General features: G+C 39.9%; 1 pseudogene; it reads right to left on the bottom strand.

Annotated features, from left to right (window-relative positions):
* Window positions 1-578: 578 nt before the first annotated feature.
* Window positions 579-6,357, bottom strand: LOC141582619 (beta-hexosaminidase subunit beta-like; annotated as a pseudogene).
* Window positions 6,358-7,647: the final 1,290 nt, after the last annotated feature.

Below are 7,647 nucleotides of genomic sequence, written 5' to 3'. Positions count from 1 at the left end.
GTTTTGAAACAGTTCCACTGGATCTTTCACTGTCTTTGTAGTTTTATCTTTTATAGAATGCCACTGAGGCAGGGCACAGTGACTCACACCTGCAATCACGGCACTTTGAGAGGCCGAGGTTTTCGCAGTTTTGAATAAAGCTGCTATGAACATTCATGTGTAGGTTTTTGTGTGTATATAAGTTTTTAACTAATTTTGGTATATACCTAGGAGTGAAATGGCTGGGCCATATGGTAAGAATATGTTTAGCTTCGGCCGGGCGCGGTGGCTCAAGCCTGTAATCCCAGCACTTTGGGAGGCCGAGGCGGGTGGATCACGAGGTCAAGAGATCAAGACCATCCTGGTCAACGTGGTGAAACCTCGTCTCTACTAAAAATACAAAAAGTTAGCTGGGCATGGTGGTGCGTGCCTGTAATCCCAGCTACTCAGGAGGCTGAGACAGGAGAATTGCCTGAACCCAGGAGGCGGAGGTTGCAGTGAGCCGAGATCGCGCCATTGCACTCCAGCCTGGGTAACAAGAGCGAAACTCCGCCTCAAAAAAAAAAAAAAAAAAAAAAAAAAGAATATGTTTAGCTTCGAAGGAACTACCAGGTTATCTTCCAAAGTGGCTATATTCTCAAAAGCAATAAATGAGCATTCCTGTTTTTCCACATCCACATCCTTGTCACCATTTGATACTGTCAGGTTTTTGGATTTTAGTCTACCTAATAGCTGTACAGTGGTTTCTCATTGTTGTTTTTATTTACTTATTTGTTTATTTATATATTTATTTATTTTAGAGATGGGATCTTACTCTGTTGCCCAGGCTGGAGTACAGTGGTATGATGATGGCTCACTGCAGCCTCAAACTACTGGATTCAAGTGGTTCTCCTGCTTCTGCCTCCCAAGTAGCTGGACTACAGGCACATGCCACCATGCCCAGCTAATTCTCATTGTGTTTTTTATCTGTAATTCCCTAATGACATATGACGTAGAGCATCTTTCCACATGCTGTACATCATACGTCATTAGGGAATTACAAATTCAAAACACAAAAAGATGACGTAAAGCATCTTTTCATATGCTTATGGTCACATGTATATCTTCTTTGGTGAGGGCTCTGTTCAAATATTTTGTCCATTTTTAAACTGGGGTGCTTATTTTCTCATTTTTGCATTTTAAGAGTTATTTCTGTATGTTGAATACAAGTCCTTAATCAGAAAAGTTATTTGCAAATATTTTCTCCAAGTCTGTGGGTTTTCTGCTTAACAATGATGTTCTCAGAGCAGCAATTAAAAATTTCTGTCTAGATTCTTTTTTTTATTTTTGCATGTGTAAAATGCAAAACTTCCTGAGCAGCTGGGACTACAGGCACATTTATTAGAGCACCATTTATTGAAGACCAACATTTTTCTATTCAATTGCCTTTGCTCTTTCATCAAAGATCAGTTAATTCCATTTGTTTGGATTTCTTTATGGGTTCTCACCTCTGTTCCTTCATCCATGTCACGCTGTCTTGATTACTGTAGCTTCACAGTAAGTCTCAAAGTTGAGTTGTGTGAGTACTCTGGTCCTACTTGTCTTCAATATTGAGTTGGCTATTCTGCATCTTTTGACTTTCCATACAAACTTTAGAATTTGTTTGTCAATATAACTTGTTTGTCAAATATAACTTTGTTTGTCAATATAATTTGTCAAAATAACTTGCTAGAATCATTATTGGGATTAAGTTGAATCTATAGATTGGGAAGAGCTAACATATTAATGTTGAGTCTTCCTACTCATGAACATGGAATTTATCTCCATTTATTTATTTAGATTTTTTATTTCTTATATCAGAGTTTTGTAGTTTCCCTCATATAGAATTTGTATTTTGTTAAGTTTATACCTAAGTACTTTGATTATTTGGTGTTTATGTAAGAGGTATTACATTCTCAATTTCAAATTCCAATTGTTCATTGTTGGTTTATAGAGAAGCAATCAACTTTTGTATATTAGCCTTATATTCTGCAATGTAACTATAATAACTTACTAGTTCTCAGAGTTTTTTTTTTGTTGATCCTTTGGGATTTTATACACAGACTGTCATGTTCATCTGCAATTTTTTATACTTTTATTTCCTTCTGTCTTACTGTGTTATCTAAGACTTGTACAATATTGAACAGGAGTGGTGACAAGAGACATCCTTGCCTTTTCCCTAATATTAGGGGAAAATCATCTAATTTTTTTTTACCATTAAGTATGTATGATGTTAGCTGTGGAATTATTGTAGATGTTCTTTATCAATTAAAAAAGTTCCCTTCTATTCCTAGTTTGCTGAGAGTTTTTATCATGAATAGGTGTTAGACTTGTCAAATGCTTCTTCTGAATGTATTGATATAATCATGATTTTCTTTTTTAACTTAGTTGATGTGATTGATTACATTAATTAATATTCAACCATTAAATAAATATGCATATCTGGAATAAATCCCATTTGGTCATGTTGTATTTTTTTCATACAATGTTGGATTTGATTTGCTAATCTTTTTATCATGGATAAAAGGGGCATTACATTACAATGGAAAGTGAGATAGTAAAGGAATTTTTTATATATAATAAGAGGTTCAATCAATAAAAATATTTTATTCAAAAAACAGTCTAATATCTTTTTTTTTTTTTTTTTGAGACGGAGTTTCGCTCTTGTTACCCAGGCTGGAGTGCAATGGCACGATCTCGGCTTACCGCAACCTCCGCCTCCTGGGTTCAAGCAATTCTTTTTTTTTTTTTTTGAGACGGAGTTTCGCTCTTGTTACCCAGGCTGGAGTGCAATGGCGCGATCTCGGCTCACCGCAACCTGCGCCTCCTGGGTTCAGGCAATTCTCCTGCCTCAGCCTCCTGAGTAGCTGGGATTACAGGCACGTGCCACCATGCCCAGCTAATTTTTTGTATCTTTAGTAGAGACGGGGTTTCACCATTTTGACCAGGATGGTCTCGATCTCTTGACCTCGTGATCCACCCGCCTCAGCCTCCCAAAGTGCTGGGATTACAGGCTTGAGCCACCGCGCCCGGCCAACAGTCTAATATGTTAATTTACATGATTTCAAAATGAAGTTGATTGTAGCGCAGATTGCTATGGCCTTTTCCTCCTCCATGTTTACATGTTCTCATGGTGACAATATCCAGCGAAAAGAGTTTGTGCAGCTATTCCACATTTGGCCATTCTGCAACGGTGCCTTGTCAGTCTGTCACTGGCATCATCCACATTTCTGACATCTTTGGAACTCCAGAGTCTCTCACCAACAGCACTTGCCCGAGGCCATAATCCTGGAGTGAGGTTAGTTGCACCCTCATATTCCCCCCATAGACAAGCTTCTCCACCAATGACAAGTTGTTTCTGTTCCTGAGTACCACCAAAATCAGGAGGTTCCACTTTATAGTATTTCCTCAAATCTTGTCCATAACTAATCATACCAAGGAGCAGAAAGGATTATAGGGAAGCCAGACGCTGTGACTCTACGGAGTTCCTCGGGATACCTGCTGTCTTTCCACATTTCAGCTATTGTGCCCGGCTCAAGCTTCACTTTATCATCAAAAACCTCCTGCCAGACAATGGATCCCTTGTTTATGGTTGCAATAATATTAAAAAGTTTTTGAATGTAGAAAGATTCTAGTTTTTAAAAAATTGGTGCCAAAGCCTTTCGCCTCATGAAATCTTGAATTTTTAGATTTGATTCCCAACACTTAAATTCCACTTCATCTCCTCCCAAATGAATGAATGGATTGGGAAACGCCTCACTAATTTCTTTGAAAAATGCAGTAAGGAAGCTGTATGTTGTATTCAGAGTAGGATTTATAGGTCCAAAGGAGTTCAGCTTGTTTTTTCTACTGTAACATGGAGTCAGGAGGTCTTTCTGACCTTTTCCCCAAGGTAGTGTATATCCAGGGGTTTCAAATTCTTGGCAGGACTGGAATTCCTCATAATCTGGCATATTCAATCACCGTATGTACATCATTTGGTGTATAAACCGGGGACAAAGAATAGCTTTCTTTATTGCTTAACTCAGGAAAAGCGATGCTCTGATAGGGGAAAGACTGGTCATCAACTATGTGCCTGTGAAGAATATTAAACTTATTAAAAGCCATGGCATCCAGAGTTTTAAGAAGAATCTTTTTTTTTTTTTTTTGAGACGGAGTTTCGCTCTTGTTACCCAGGCTGGAGTGGAATGGCGCGATCTCGGCTCACCGCAACCTCCGCCTCCTGGGTTCAGGCAATTCTCCTGCCTCAGCCTCCTGAGTAGCTGGGATTACAGGCACGCGCCACCATGCCCAGCTAATTTTTTTTTGTATTTTTAGTAGAGACGGGGTTTCACCATGTTGACCAGGATGGTCTCGATCTCTTGACCTCGTGATCCACCTGCCTTGGCCTCCCAAAGTGCTGGGATTACAGGCTTGAGCCACCATGCCCGGCCTTAAGAAGAATCTTAACTGGCAGATAGTGTCTGGACGCATCAACTAAGATTCCTCTATGAGAAAACCCTGGAGAATCAATAATGATGGATCCATTGATGGTGAAAATCCCATAAGAATCTTGATAAATTAACTGGCAAACCAAACTCTGTTTGCTCCCCAAACTCTGTTGTCCTTAAAGACAGCCACTGGTTCTTTCATAAGTAAAGTATAGGACTCATCTGCAGATATGTTGGGGAAAGCATCACACTCTGACTGAAGGGTGATAGACAAGAAGTTGCTGAAGCTGGATTCTAGCCTGGAATTCAGCAGGTTTGTGATGCCACTTGTAGAAACCAAAAATATAGTTCGCAGAACTACTCTATGCTCAAAGGGAGCATGGTCCCTGTGACAAAGGGATCTATTCTTTGAGAAGACATAACAAGCTTGGCATTGTGGCTCACGTCTGTAATCCCAACATTTTGGAAGACTGTGGCAGGAGGATCACTGGAATTCAGCGGTTCGAGACCAGCGTAGGCGACACAGTGAGATCCTGTCTCTACGAAAACAAAAAATTTAAGTGGGCTAGACACGGTTGTGCCTACCTGTAGTCCTAGTACTTAGAAGGCTGTACTGGGAGGATCACTTGAGCTTGGGGGGTCAAGGCTGCAGTGAGCTGTGGTCGCACCACTGCACTTCTGTCTGGGTGACAGAGTGAGAAAAAGGGGGAGAAGACATGAAAATTACTATATTTCATTGAAGATTTATGAATTGCAAATAAGCACATGAAAAGATGTTAAGCATCATTAGGTATTACAGAAATGCAAACTAAAATTACACCTGTCAAGATGGCTAAACTTAATAATGACAACAAATGCTGATGAGCATGTGGAAAAACTTGGTCACTCATCCATTGCTGGAATATAAAGTGGTACAGCTTTGTGGAACATACTTTGTCATCTTGAGAAAACTGCACATGCAGCCACCATAAGACCCAGTAACTGCCCTCTTGGGAATTTATTCCACAAAATTAAATGCTTATGTTACACAAAAAGTTTAATTTCAGGGTTTAACTGTAATCACCAAAAACTGAAATTAGCCCTGATGTCCTGAGCAGATGAAAAGTTAAATAAACAGTGCAGAAAACCATGAAATACTCATTAGCAATAGATAAATAAAAAATAATGAAGGAATAATAAGCACAACAACTTGAATTAACTCCAGATAATTATCCTGAGTGAAAAAGAAAATTTCAGTAGGTTAGGTAGGCATGGCATTAACATTAACATTGTTGAAATGAGGAAATTACAGAAGTGGAAAGCAGATTGGTGGTTAGCATGGGTTAAGAAAGCGGAATGGTGAAAGGCAAGTGGTGTGGCCATATGTGAGGAACACAGCTCGACTTAAGTAGAATACACATCTTCTCAAGTTGACGTGGAACATTCTCCAGGGTACAGCATATGCTAAGCTGTAAATCAAACTTCAGTAAATGTAAAGGGTAAAAATAATACAAGGTATTTTTAAAAACACAATGGAATACAATTAGATCAATAACAGAAGGAAAGTTGGGAAGTTGGGAAATTCACAAAGGTGTGGAAATTTAACAGCACACTCTAAATGACCAATGGGTCAAAGAAGAAATCAAAAGGGAAATTAGAAAATACTTTGTGTGGCCAGGCTCAGTGGCTCACACTTGTAATCCTAGCATTTTGGGAGGCCAAGGAGGGCAGATCACCTAAGGTTGGGAGTTCGAGACCAGTCAGACCAACATGGTGAAACCCTGTCTCTAACTAAAAGTACAAAATTAGCTGGGTGTGGCGGCGCATGTCTGTAATCCCAGCTACTCAGGAGGCTGAGGCAGGAGAATCGCTTGAACCCAGAAGGAGGAGTTTGCTGTGAGCCAAGATTGAGCCACTGCACTCCAGCCTGAGGGAAAAAAAAAAAAAATTAGCTAGGCATGGTGGCACATGCCTGTAATCCCAGCTACTTGAGTACTTGAGAGGCTGGGGCAGGAGAATTGCTTGAGCCAGAGAGACAGAGGTGAGCTGAGATGACACCACTGCACTACAGCCTGGGTGACAGAGCAGAACTCCATCTCAATAAATAAATAAGTGAACAGAAAAGAAAATAGTTTGAGATAAATAAAAATGAAAACACAATATACCAAAACTCATGGGATACTGCTAAGGCAGTGCTCAGAGGGAATTTATAGCTTTAATCATGTAATCTTCTACTTAAGACACTGGAAATGACGGGCAAACGACACCTAAAGCAAGCAGAGGAAGGAAGGAAATAGAAAATTTCATGAAATAGAAAATAGGAAAACAATATAGAAAGGAAACCAAAAGCTGGCTATTTGAAAAGATCAGACAAACTTTGCTATATTGACCAAGCAAATGAGAGAAAACTCAAATTATTAGATCAGGTGTGAAAGAGAGGACATTACTATCCACCTTACAGAAATGAAAAGGGTTATAGCTGGGTGTGGTGGAGCACGCCTGTAGTGCCAGCTACCTGGGATGATGAGGTGGGAGGACTGCTTGAGGCCAGGACTTAAAAGGCCAGCCTGGGCAACCAATCTTAAAAAAAAAAGAAAGGATTATAAAGAAATATTATGAAAAAATTAATTAAAACAATTAAAAGAAATATGCGGAGAATGAGGGTTAAAAAAAGAAGAAATACTATAAACAATTGTAGCTTAGATGAAATGAACAAGGCTGGGCGTGGTGGCTCACGCCTGTAATCCCAGCACTTTGGGAGGCAAAGGCAGGTGGATCACCCGGGCTTCGAAGTTCAAGACCAGCCTGGCCAACATGATGACACCCCATCTCTACTAAAAAAAAATACAAAAAATTAGCCAGGCTTGGTGGTGGGCACCTGTAATTTCAGCTACTCGGGAGGTTGAGGCAGGAGAATTGCTTGAACTCGGGAGGCAGAGGTTGCAAGTGAGCCAAGATAGCATCATTGCACTCCAGCCTGAGTGACAGAGCAAGACACAGTCTAAAAAAAAAAAAAAAAAAAAAAAAAAAAAAAAAAAAATCAATTAAGTAGAATTAGAAGGGAACTTCCTCAACCAGATAAAGCTCATCTGTGAAAAGCCCACAATTAGAATAATACTGAATGGTGAAAGACTGGTTGCTTTCCTCCTGAAATCAGTATTAAGACAAGAATGCGCCGGGCGCGGTGGCTCAAGCCTGTAATCCCAGCACTTTGGGAGGCCGAGGCGGGTGGATCACGAGG

The sequence above is a fragment of the Saimiri boliviensis genome, chromosome 21 (assembly GCF_048565385.1).
Source record: "Saimiri boliviensis isolate mSaiBol1 chromosome 21, mSaiBol1.pri, whole genome shotgun sequence".
In the NCBI taxonomy this organism is placed as follows: domain Eukaryota; kingdom Metazoa; phylum Chordata; class Mammalia; order Primates; family Cebidae; genus Saimiri; species Saimiri boliviensis.
Note: the sequence above shows the minus strand (reverse complement) of the source record. Positions and strands in the feature narration are given on the sequence as shown.